Below are 12,189 nucleotides of genomic sequence, written 5' to 3' on the forward strand. Positions count from 1 at the left end.
GACCTTGAGAGCTGGATTCGTCCAAAGAGGAGGCGCTAAGACAGAGCATCCCTGTAGGGTGTGCAGCCAAGCCACGTGGGGCTTAGATCACAGGGGATGTGCATCTCTGGTCTTTGTCTTTTTTCCCCCTTTGAGCGCTGTTTATATTTGGAACAATAATGAACTTATAATTCTAAATAATTGTACATGGAAAAGTAAATCGTTTAGATACGGATAAAATGTGATATATGTTCTTAAAATGATAACAGAAAATACCGAATTAGATTGAATGGCAGAGAGTAAACATGAAGTTAAAAGTAGCAGTTTGCACATCAGGAAACAGAAATTATAAGAGCTGATTTCTGTAATATAGACAAATTTCTGGTAGGTTTCATTAAAAGAACAAAAATGTAAACGCAAATGCCATCATACAAGTATATTTAACTTCATTTCACCAGTAAATTCCATTTTGCTATCAGCTTTTTACTTCCTCCCCCCATCCCCTCTCCTTTCTGCTTCTATCTTTGAAGCTTCCTCTTTAAGAAGACCAATGGAAGTAACTAAATGTAGACCCTTTCTCTGTTATCATAGAAGCCTATGCAAAGACATATACCCATATATATTTTTTGTTCCCTTTGTATAAGACTGGATTCTTATTAAAGATATTTTTCTATATGTTAATTTTTTTATTTTTTCTATTTCACTTAACAGTATATCTTGGTCAGTCCTTCAGATTAACAGACAGTAATCATTCATTTTTTGTAATGGCTGCCCGCTTTCAGTTTTCCACACTACAAGTAATGCTACACAGAACATCTTAGTTTGTATTATACTACGTGTCTCTGTAGAAGGTATTTATGGCATTTACATTGTTGGATGGAAGCACATCTGTATTTTAAATTTGAATGGATTGGCAGGTTTCTTTCCAGAAGAGATGGGGTAATTTACATTCCCACCAGTACTGTATAAATGTGACCGTTTCCCTGCATCTTCACCAGCAGTTGACATTCTTACTATAAAATATTCCAGTTTTATCCGTGAAAAATTGGTGTCTTATTATTGTTTTATTTTGCATTTTTTGTCTTTTTAGTTTCAGCATTACTTCTTATGTTAATTGGTCATTTGAATTCATCTTCCATGAACTGCGTATCATATTTTTATCCATATACCTCTTTTCTCTTTTACATGGTTTTATTATCAAGGAGATGCTCTTTGACTATTATGAACATTTACTCTTTATCTGTTTTGTATTTTGTGAAGATATTTCCCCAGTCTCTCATTTCCTTTGTGATCATACAAAATTTTTAGTTGTTATGTGGTAAAATATGCTCGCTCCCCTTCATGAAATCTGAATATCCTTTGTTGATTTAGAGGCTGTCCCTCTCCTAACAGCTACGCGATACTTCTGCTGGGTTATTTTCTAAAGTATTTATTGTCTTAATTTTTTACCATTGAGTCTCTATATGAAACTGTTGTTCCATTCCAACTCTTATTTTAGGTTCAAAGGGTGCATGTGCAGGTTTGTTACATGGGTAAATTGCATGTGACAGGGATTTGGTGTACAAATAATTTTGTCACTCAAGGGATGAGCATAGCACCCAACTGGTAGTTCTTTAATCCTCACCTTCCTCCCACCCTCCACCCTCAAGCAAGCCCAGTGTCTGTTTTTCACTTCTTTGTGTCCATGTGTACTCAGTGTTTAGCTCCCACTTATAAGTGGTAACACGCAGTGTTTAGTTTTCTGTTCCTGAGTTAATTTGCTGAGGAAAATGGCCTCCAGCTCCATCCATGTTGCTGCAAAGAACATGATTTCATTATTTTTTACAGCTGCATGTATTCAATGATGTTTATTTTCCACATTTTCTTTATCTAGTCCACTGTTAAGCATCTAGTTTGATTCTGTGTTTTTGGTATTGTGAATAATGCTGCAGTGAACAAGCACATGCATGTATCTTTATGGTAGAATGATTTATTTTTCTTTGGGTCTATGCCCAGTAATGGGATTGTTGGGTGGAATGGTAGCTGTGTTTTAAGTTCTTTGAGAAATATCCAGGAAGCTCTCTACAATACCGCAACTAATTTACATTCCCCAGTGGTATATGCGTTCCCTTTTCTTTGAAAATTCACTAGCATTCTGTTATTTTTCTGACTTTTTAATAACAGCCATTCTGACTGGTATGAAGTGGTATCTCATTGTGGTTTTGATTGGCATTTCCCTAATGAAGTGTAATATTGAGCATTTTTCATTATGCTTGTTGGCTGCATGCATGTCTTGTTTTGAGAAGTATCTGTTCATGTCCTTTGCCTATTTATTAATGGGGTTGTTTGTTTTTTTTTCTTGTTGATTTGATTAAGTTCCTTACTAAGGAACTTTGGCTTCTGAATGTTAGGCCTTTGCCAGATGTATAGTTTGTAAACATTTTCTCCCATTATGTAGGTTGGGATTTTACTCTGTTTATAGTTTCTTTTACTGTGCATAAACTCTTTAGTTTAATTAAGTCTCACTTGTCAATTTTTGCTTTTGTTGTAATTGCTTTTCAAGTCTTTGTTGTGAAGTCTTTGCCAGAGTCTATGTCTGGTACAGTGTTTCTTAGGTTTTCTTCTAGAGTTTTTATAGTTTTGGGTTTTTCATTTAAGTCTTTAATCCATCTTGAGTTGATTTTTATATATGTAAAACAAAGGGGTCCAGTTTCAATTTTCTGCATGTGGCTAGCCAGTTATCCCTGCACCACTGATTCTTTCATTGGTTCTTCAGGTGTTTCTTTCAAAGAACCCCCTTTTAAAAATTGTTCTTTTGTAAGGGTTCTCTCATCTCCATTTCATTCATTTCAGCTCTGAAATGCTCACAGTGCTTTCCCCGTTGCTTGTTATTGTCAGCTTTGTTGAAGATCAGATGGTTGTAGGTGTGCAGCTTTATTTCTGGGTTCTCTAACCTGTGGCATTGGGCTGTGTTTGTACCAGTACCACACTGCTTTACTTAGAGTGATGGTAGAGTTTGAAGTGGTAGTGTGATGGTTCCAGCTTTGTACTTTTTGCTTCAATTGCTTTGGCTATTCAGACTCTATTTTGGTTCCAAATAAATTTTACAGTAGTTTTTTCTAATTCTGTGAAATAAAAAAGTTTTTGGTAGTTTGATGGGAATGGCATTGTATCTGTAAATTACATTGGGCAGTATGGCATTTTAACAATATTGATTCTTGCCCTCCACAAGCATGGAATGTTTTTCATTTGTATGTGTCTTCTCTGATTTCTTTCACCAGTGTTTTATAACTCTAATTGTAGAGATCTTTGACCTCCCTGTCTAGCTGTATTTCCTACATATGTTATTCTTTTTGTGGCTATTGTGAGTGAGATTGCGTTCTTGATTTGGCTCTCAGCATGAGTGTTACTGGTGTGTAGAGATGCTACTGACTTTTGTACATTGATTTTTGTGTCCTGAAACTTTGATGAAGTTGTTTATCAGATCTAGGAGTCTTTGGGCAGAAACGATGGCATTTTCTAGTTATAGAATCATATAATCTGTGAAAATAGATAGTTCAACTTTTTGTCTTCCTATTTTTATGTCGTTTATTTGTTTTTATGCCTTTTATGTCTTTCTCTTGCCTGAATGCTGTATCTACAAATTCCAGCACTATGTTGGATAGCAGTGGTGAGAGAAGGCATCCTTGACTTGTTCTGGTTTTCAAGGGGATTGCTTCCAGCTTTTACCATTCAGTATTATTTTGGCTGTGGATTTGTCATAGATGGCTCTTATTATTTTGAGATATGTTCCCTCAATGCCTAGTTTGTTGAGGTTCTTTAACAAGAAGGGATGTTGAATTTTGCAGAAAGTTTTTTCTGTCTCTATTGAGATGATCATGTGCTTTTTGTTTTTAGTTCTGTTTATGTGATGAATCACATTTATTGATTTGCATATGTTGAAGTAATGTTGCATCCCAGGAATAAAGCATACTTGATTGTAGTGGGTTAGCTTTTTGATGTGCTACTGGATTCAGTTTGCTAGTATTTTGTTGAAGATTTTTGCATCTACATTCATCAGGTGTATTGGCTTGAAGTGTTCTTTTTGTTGTTGTTGCTGTATCTATGCCTCATGTTGGTATCAGAATGATGCTGACCTCATAGAATGAGTTAGGGAGGAATACTTCCTCTTTGATTTTTTTTTTTTTGTATAGTTTCCACAGGATTGGTACAAACTATTCTTTATATTTCTGGTAGAATTCAACTCTGAATCCTTTTGGTCCAGGGCTTTTCCTGGTTGATATTTTATTATTATTATTATTACTGATTCAATTTTGGAACTTGTTATTGGTCAATTCAGGGTTTCAATTTCTTCCTAATTCAATCTTGGGAGGTTATATGTTTCCAGGAATTTATCCATTTCTTGTAGGTTTTCTAGTTTGTGTGCATAGAAGTGTTCATAATAGACTCAGGATTTTTAAAATTTCTTTATGGTTGTGGTAATGCTTCCTTTGTCATTTCTGATTATGTTTTTTAGGTTTTCTCTTTTTTAAAATTAGTCTAGCTACTTGTCTGTCAATGTTATTTATTCTTTCAAAAAAACACCTTTTATTTTTATTGATCTTTTGTAAGGTTTCTCTCATTTCCATTTCATTTATTTCAGCTCTGATTTTGATTATTTCTTTTTTTCTGCTAGTTTTGGAATTGTTTTGCTCTTGTTTTTCTAGTTCCTCTATGTGTGACTTTAGGTTGTTAATTTGAGATCTTTCTAACTTTTTGATGTGCACATTTAGCACTATAAACTTTCCTCTTAACAGTGCTTTAGCCATGCCCCAGAGGTCTGGCATGTTGTATTTTTGTTTTCATTAGTTGCAAAGACATTTCTTGATTTCTGCCTTAATTTCTTTGTTTATCCAAAAGTCATTCAGGAGCAGATTGTTTAATCTCCACATAATTGTATGGTTTTGAGAGATTTTCTGGGCATTTATTTCTATGTTTATTGTGCTGTGATCTGAAAGTGTGGCTGGAATTATTTCCTTTCTTTGGGAATTTGTTGAGAATTGCTTTATGGCTTAGTATGCAGTTAGAGTATGTGCTATGTGCATATGACAAGAATGTATATTCTGTTATTGGGTGCAGTGTTCTGTAGATGTCTTTTAGGTCCATTTAGTCATATGTCAAATTTTGATCCCAAGTATCTTTGTTAGTATTCTGCCTTGATTATGGGTCTAATACTGTCAGTTGGGTGTTGAATTATTCCACTATTATTTTGTGTGGTTATTTAAGTGACTTTGTTAGTCTCTACAAACTTGCTTTATCAATCTGGGTGCTCCAGTGTTGGGCGCATATATATTTATGATAGGTGTTTTTATTGAATGGAACCCTTTGTCATTAGGTAATGCCCTTCTTTGTCCTTTTGATCATTATTGGTTTGAAGTCTGTTTTGTCTGAAATAAAGAGAGCAACCCATGCTCTTTATTTATTTTCTGTTTTAGATTTTTCTCCATCCCTTTATTTTGAGCCTATGGGTGTCACTGCGTGTGAGATGGGTCTCTTGAAAACAGCATACAGTTGGGTTTTGCTTCTTTATCCAGAATGCCACACTGTGTCTTTGGAGTGGAGCGTTTCGCCCATTTACATTCAACGTTAACATCAACATGTACAGATTGCTCCTGTTGTCATGTTGTTAGCTGGTGGTTATGTAGACTTGGTTGCATAGTGGTTTACAATGTCAGTAGTCTGTTACCTCCTTCTGTTCTCAGAATAGCAACTGAGACATAAAGCACCTAGCATGAATGGCTTGGACCCACCAACACTGTAATTCAGGACAAAATCCTTGTAATTTTGCAAATGGTGGGGTTTTAAAATAGGCTGGACCTCAACACCTTGTTTTCTAAAAAGGAAAAATATAACCATATCCAAGACATTTCTTTTCTCACAAATGATGTGACTGAGATAGGTCCAAGGGAAATTTTCCAGGGCAGTGGATTCTGAACTCAAGCCTTCCCAAGATTCACATTTTGGAAGCTCTGTGAATTTAGCAGAGTCCTCCAGGAAAATATTTTGCCCACCTGAGGGCTTCTTTGTGTCGGTACCATTACTCCTAAGGAAATAATTAAAATACAGCCTCTTAGTGGGAAATTCCATCCACTGACAACTGATGGATTGTCAGTGGACAAGCTTCAGACCTTATGATATGGACGGCAATGTCTCTGCACAGCATGTGGAAAACGGGGGGAATTGGGAGCAGTGGGGAGCAGATGTGGTAGGGAGAACAGCCTGTGTTTGCACAGCTCCTTTGCTAGTGCTCAAGGTGCTGAGGTCCCCACTCAGGAAAGTATCCATAGGTTCGGGGAGGGCAGTCATGGGGGGCCCCTGTGCATATCCCAGGTCTTATGTTTCTACAGACCTCCTGCTTTGAGCCATCGAGAATCATGCAGGCTATAGGACTTCCCTCTCTGAGTCCCCACTTCAGGGAAAAAACATCGTGAGTTACAGAAACAGGACAACCAGGGAGCAAGGATGCCCTCCTTAGTCACCTTTCTGTAGGGAAATGGCTCAGGACTTGTTGAGACAGATTAAGGGCAAGTGCCTTGTGATGCTGGGATCAAGGTACTGTGGCACAGGATACCTTCCACCAGGGCCTCTCCCACTGAACCTCTCGAGCAAAGGTGGTAGGGGCACCCCAGGGTTCCACCTTCCCCTCCCTGTGAGTTTCTCATTGAGATGGCAAAGCTGGGCCAGGTACCCATCATTGGGGCTGATCTCAGTTCTGCCTCATGATACTCAGGACGGACTTGATGTCCAGCTTCTGACACATCCTGAGGTACATGATAACTAGAGCTGGAGATGGCTGAGCCTTCTCAGCACTGGATGAGCATCTGGCCATTCTCTTGAGCCAAGGCCTGGTCAGTGAAGTCTGCAGCCCTTTCTAAGCAGGTGCTGAGGTTGAACTCCTGCACTTCACTGGCCTTGATGCCAGAGTCCTTGGAGAAGTTGCATTGTTTATGTGCATGAAAGACCTGCTCTCAGTGACGTTCAGGACATGGGTAATGCCCAGTTTCTGAAGCTTGGGGATACCCTGAGCCACAGACATGTTGCCCATGTTATTCCGCATTGTAAGCCTGGCTTGGGAGTTGCCGTCCGAGAGCAGGTTATTGAGGTCCTTCATGGAGTGCTTGAATGGGCCTGTCCCAGCAGCAGTGGGGCCGGGTGTGCTGCACAGGAGCCAGCAAGGGGGAGCCTAGCAGGTCCAGTTGTCTTTTGTAATTCACTGAAGTTTTCCTACCAAATAAAATAATGCCTGGCACATGATAGGAATTCACTGTTTGTTAAGTGAATGAATGAATGAGTGCTGCAAAGAGGCTGAAATTAATCTTGAGGTCAGTGGGAAGTCACAGACGGATTCTATGCAAAGAAACTAATATAATCTGATTTGAATTTTTGGAGGACACGTCAGAGCAACCCTGGCCACACATATAATTTCACACTGGTAAACAAAGAAACTGAAGGAAAAAAAAGACAAGAACCTCACCCAAGTTCACAGAGCCATTGATTCCCTGAGCCTGGCAGACCTTGTTGCTGATGCTTCCCCATGTGCAAGTGGACAGAGCCCAGCGTGGCTGCTCAGGTCACACACAGCTCACCATGGCTGGGATGGAGAGCTGTGTCTGGGTGGGATTTTGGAACCCTTGTATCCTTGTCCTGACCACTGGGCATCATTTGCAGCGTGATGTGCTGTCCAGAACAGCATGGAGAGTCCTGCCATCCACAGAGGGTGTTGAGGCCATCCAGGCAATAGTGAGCAGCATGCAGATGGTCCCTCTCCTGGCAGTGGGAAGCAGTGTTCTCAGCACTGGGAAGTGCTGCTTTGGTTTGGTTTGGTTTGGTTTTTGTTGTTTTGAGATGGAGCCTTGAAGCCTCGTTCTGCTGCCCAGGCTCAAGTGCAGTGGCCCAATCCTGACCCAGCCAGTGCTTCTTAACAGTTTTAGTCTGCACAAGCAATGTAAGAGAGAGGCGCCTCTGAGGCCAGAAACCTGGGTCAAGGCTGCCCTCCAGACAAGGAAAGGCCCCAGCACGTAGCAGGGGTACCACACATGAGCCAGCTCCCTCGGGTGCTGGGCCATGCCCAGGTGGACGGGCCTCTCCCATCTTCCACAGGGCAGCCACAGGAACCCTAGGAGGGGGAGTTTGCTGGTGGTGGGGACTACGTAAGAGAATGGCGCAGACTGGGGACTCAGACAGCAACATCTGCTGTCTCACAGTGCTAGAGGCAGGAAGGCCAAGATCGGGATGTAGGCTGGGTTGGTGTCTTCTGCGGCCTCTCTCCTTGGCCTGCAGACAGCCACCTTCCTGCTGTGTTCTCATGGGGTCTTTCCTCTGCCCGTGCTTCCCCCATGTCCCTCTGTGTATCCCAACCTCCTTCTTATAAGGACACCAGTCCTATAGGGTCGGGACCCACCCTGATGACCTCTTTAACCTGAGTTATCTTTTTAAGGGCTTTACCTCCAAAGTCAGTCACTTTGGGCCTTTAGGGTTCCAACATATGAATGTTGGGGGACACAGTTTGGACCTTAACTATGGGGCATTGAAGCAGGATGCTGAAAGCTTCCAAACAAGGTGGCTTTCCTTTGAAGGGACCTCCAAGGGTCAGGTGGATGTGGACAGGCAGCTGCCTCGAGAAGAGGGCCCCCATGCCTCCTCAGCACCAAGAAGCACCTGTAACTCCTTTGGAGTATTCATCTCTGTATTTCAGACCACACGCACAGTCTCTGTTTTACAAATGCTAAATACATGAGTTTAGAAGGGTATCGTGAACACGTTTTCCCACGTGTGGGAGATTTTCTCCTTTTGACTCATGTAGTGTTCAAGGGCACATCCTGCTGTTGTTCTCCCTGCGCTGAGCTGCTGCAGTGATTCTCCCTCCATCACACACGCACACCTGTGTGCACACACATGCACCTGCACACACGCATGCTCACACTCACGCCCCCAAATTGATGCACAGATGCACCCTGACGGACACCACTCCTACTGCCCCTGGTAAATGGAGACTGTTACTAACACGTAATGTGTGTTCTGAGTGTATGTGGACAGCAGAACACGCACTCAGGGATTGTTTGTGTGGAATGTTTAAACACTGCCGTTTTGGAAGCCAATTGTCAGCGGGGTGGGAGGTGTGGCATTGCCACAGCCCTGAAAGGAACACTCCGTGAAGGTTCGAGGATGCCCCTCCAGGGACGCAGCCTCCGCCGGGAGCCGCCGAGCAGGCTGGTGCTGTGTGAGGACTTTGCCTGACGAGAGTTGCTAGAGTGGACCCGAAGGCCTGTTTCCTGGAAATGTTTTCTCCATTTCCTCTCCACCTGGGTCTCTCCAAATTTCTTAGGAGGTGTCTCCTTAAGGAGCATTTTACTGTTTTCCATAAAGTAGAAATAAAAGAGGGGGTAAAGTAATATCAGAATGATCAGAGCAAGTCTTAGCCTATAAGGGAGTAGATTTTTGTCACCGTGGGAGCTAGAGGTAGAAGAAGATGTGGAAAGGAGCGAACCATGAGGAAACGCCACTGCTTGGAGGCCAGCAGCGCGAATGTCCTTGTCTGCCTCTGTATTTCCTGCTCTTATCCACTCTGTTGCTAGATCACAGAGGCAGCACTGTGATTTATTGTTTAACAACCTACAGAACGTTATTGTAGAAATGAAACATTCAACAGGAACTGTGAGTCATTTGCAATGGAATCAAGAAGACAACAAGACGTTTGATGTCAGCGCGAAGGACTGCTTAGGACACAAATCATCCGTGAAGCTTGGAGCCGCCCCATCCTAAAAACAAATACACTTTAGAGTAACTGAATTTAAATACTCCTAAACCAGATCGTCTTTAAAAATACATCCTTTTATATTGTAGTCATGCCGAATTAAGTTTGAAGGCTTCTGCTGTGCAGCTATACACAGAGACATTGCAAAATGACTAACAGCTTAAGCTAAAATGGTTTTCCTTTTACTGAATTGATAGTACAATTTAGAATTACAACATTTTTGAGGCTAGCTAGCCTGCTGAATACCCCTAATCATTCTGTGCAGCGTGATAAAGGTTAGACACGTCCAAGTCCACCCCTCTGTGGAGCATCTTCCATCCTCCTACCTAGAATTTGCCTAGAACAGTGCTTGTGTGCTTTTCCGCAGGACTCACTATATATTCATGAGTTTGCGTGAATTACTATAATTTATCTGCAAACACTGCTACGTTGAGCATATTCTCCTGCAGGTGGAACCACATCTGACTTGTTTCTGGATGAGTTACCGTGCCCAGCTCCTGAGGAACTGGGCTAGTTTGCAGTTGCAGATCAGCGAGGGGGGTCTGTAGGAGCCAGGAGGCTGACCCAGCTGCGGTGAAGGAGGATTTCTTATTACACTCAGAATTGCCCCTTCAGTTTTGGCTCTGTTTCCTTTGAAAAACAGAGCAGAGGCTGTGGTGGCTAGACCCAAGGGATGAAAGGAAAATTGGTCCATAAAGTGCAGTTGTTTTCAAGTTGATGTCAAGGCCGGAGAAAACCAGTCAGTGGAACTCTATACACCTGTCCTCCCAGGACCTAAAGGGGAAGGCGAGTGATGTTGGGAGCAGCAGTGTCTGAGGACACAGTGGCACAGACGTCATCTACTGGCAGGGACTCAGACTTTGGCATAGGTCCAGGCTTTGCAGCTCAATTGTAAGGAATTTTAATGATCCGGTAGCTGGTATTTGGCCCAGCTTCCTCAGTTCTTCACCTCATTCTCAGTGGGTTTAAATGATAGCTCGAAATCTTGGCTTTGTTTATAGCATATCCACTGAGTATTTGGGGAAATGATTTTAGCTGAAGCCCCAGTTATGGGGTAAGTTTCTTTTAGGAAATGTTTGTACACCATTAATTTTTGAGATGTTATTTTCTTCTGCCATAATGAGATTTTAAGGAAAACCCTCAGGCCCATTTTTTTTGTGGTGAAATGCACATCCGCCGTACTGCACCGTTCAGCAGCGTGAAGCACGTTCACAGCGTCGTACAGCCGCCCTTACCGCCATCTCCAGGGCCATTTCATCCTCCCACAGTGAGACCCTCTGCTTAGGAAACACCAATTCCATTTCCCCTCCCCCGACCTTGGCAGCAACTGTTCTCCTCTCGGTCCATTCTCGGGACGTCATGCCAGTGGAGTCTTACGGTATTTGTCCTTTTGTGACTGACTGACTTTACTCAGTATCATGTCCTCAAGGCTCATCCATGCTGTAGCATGTGTCCAGAGTTTCTTCTTTTTTCAGGCTGAATAATATTCCACTGTATAGATATACCACATGCCACATTGTGTTCATCCACTCACCCTCCAGTGTCTCCTGGCAATTCATGTTTTCACGATCCCTCTCTAAATACACACTCTCTTTACTTCACTGTATGTACCGTAGTGCTGTATTACATAAGAAAATGGATTTGGGGCCAAATGTCTGAAGGTATATGTTTAGCTTAGAGATGTGACTAAGGACCGCCAGGGGAGGAGGCGTCTAAAACTCCTCAGCGATGAAAAGGAGAAGTACAACTGCATGGTGTGGGCACGAGACAAGTAGCTACCACCAGTGGGAGGCTTCATGTAATTTCCGCTTCTCTTCATAGTTATGTCAAAAGAGAGAATTACCACCAGTTTAGTTTAGAGATTAATTGGCTTATATTTGTAATTCTGTGTTTGGGAAGCTCCTCCTCCTATAAAATAGAGTAAGGGCTCAGATGAACTGAGGTGATGAGCTTGGCTTCCTGGGCACAAAAGGGCTGAGGAAAGAAGAACCAGGGAGAAGAGGGCGGACTGGTGCCACCGTGTTAAAACGGGGGACTTCCTTATTACATCGACTCAGACAAACTGGAACCTCTTGGGTGCTTTTGAAAACTGGCCTGTGTGAAAGTTCAGTTGGATGATGTGAAACATGAGTGAGACCATCCTGGTGTGTTCTGAGATGCTGGGGCCTGGTGCAGGGGCTTATCCAAGAAGACAGCCCCCCATAAACACTAACACGCACAGAGTTTCTTAAAGGAACTCATTCCCGTGAAGTCCTATTTCCAAACCTCAGATGGTGAGCACCTTTTGCAGCTTGGTTGCAGCCCGGTCATGTTTCAGCCCCATCACGTTGCAGCCCCGCCGCGTCACGTTTCAGCCCCGCCCCATCACGTTTCAGCCCCGCCCCGTCGTTTCAGCCCCGCCCCGTCACGTTGCAGCCCCGTCAGGTTTCAGCCCCATC

The 12,189-nt window shown here is 42.4% G+C and overlaps 1 protein-coding gene and 1 pseudogene across 3 annotated transcripts in view; one reads left to right on the plus strand and one right to left on the minus strand.

Moving 5' to 3' along the window:
- Window positions 1–12,189, plus strand: part of GABRG3 (gamma-aminobutyric acid type A receptor subunit gamma3) — a 484,848-nt gene that overhangs the window by 201,993 nt on the left and 270,666 nt on the right. The window lies entirely within an intron of this gene.
- On the minus strand, window positions 6,369–7,283 carry LOC116537695 (annotated as a pseudogene).

Source organism: Sapajus apella, unplaced genomic scaffold (assembly GCF_009761245.1).
Source record: "Sapajus apella isolate SASKATOON/1434 unplaced genomic scaffold, GSC_monkey_1.0 scaffold113, whole genome shotgun sequence".
Lineage (NCBI taxonomy): Eukaryota > Metazoa > Chordata > Mammalia > Primates > Cebidae > Sapajus > Sapajus apella.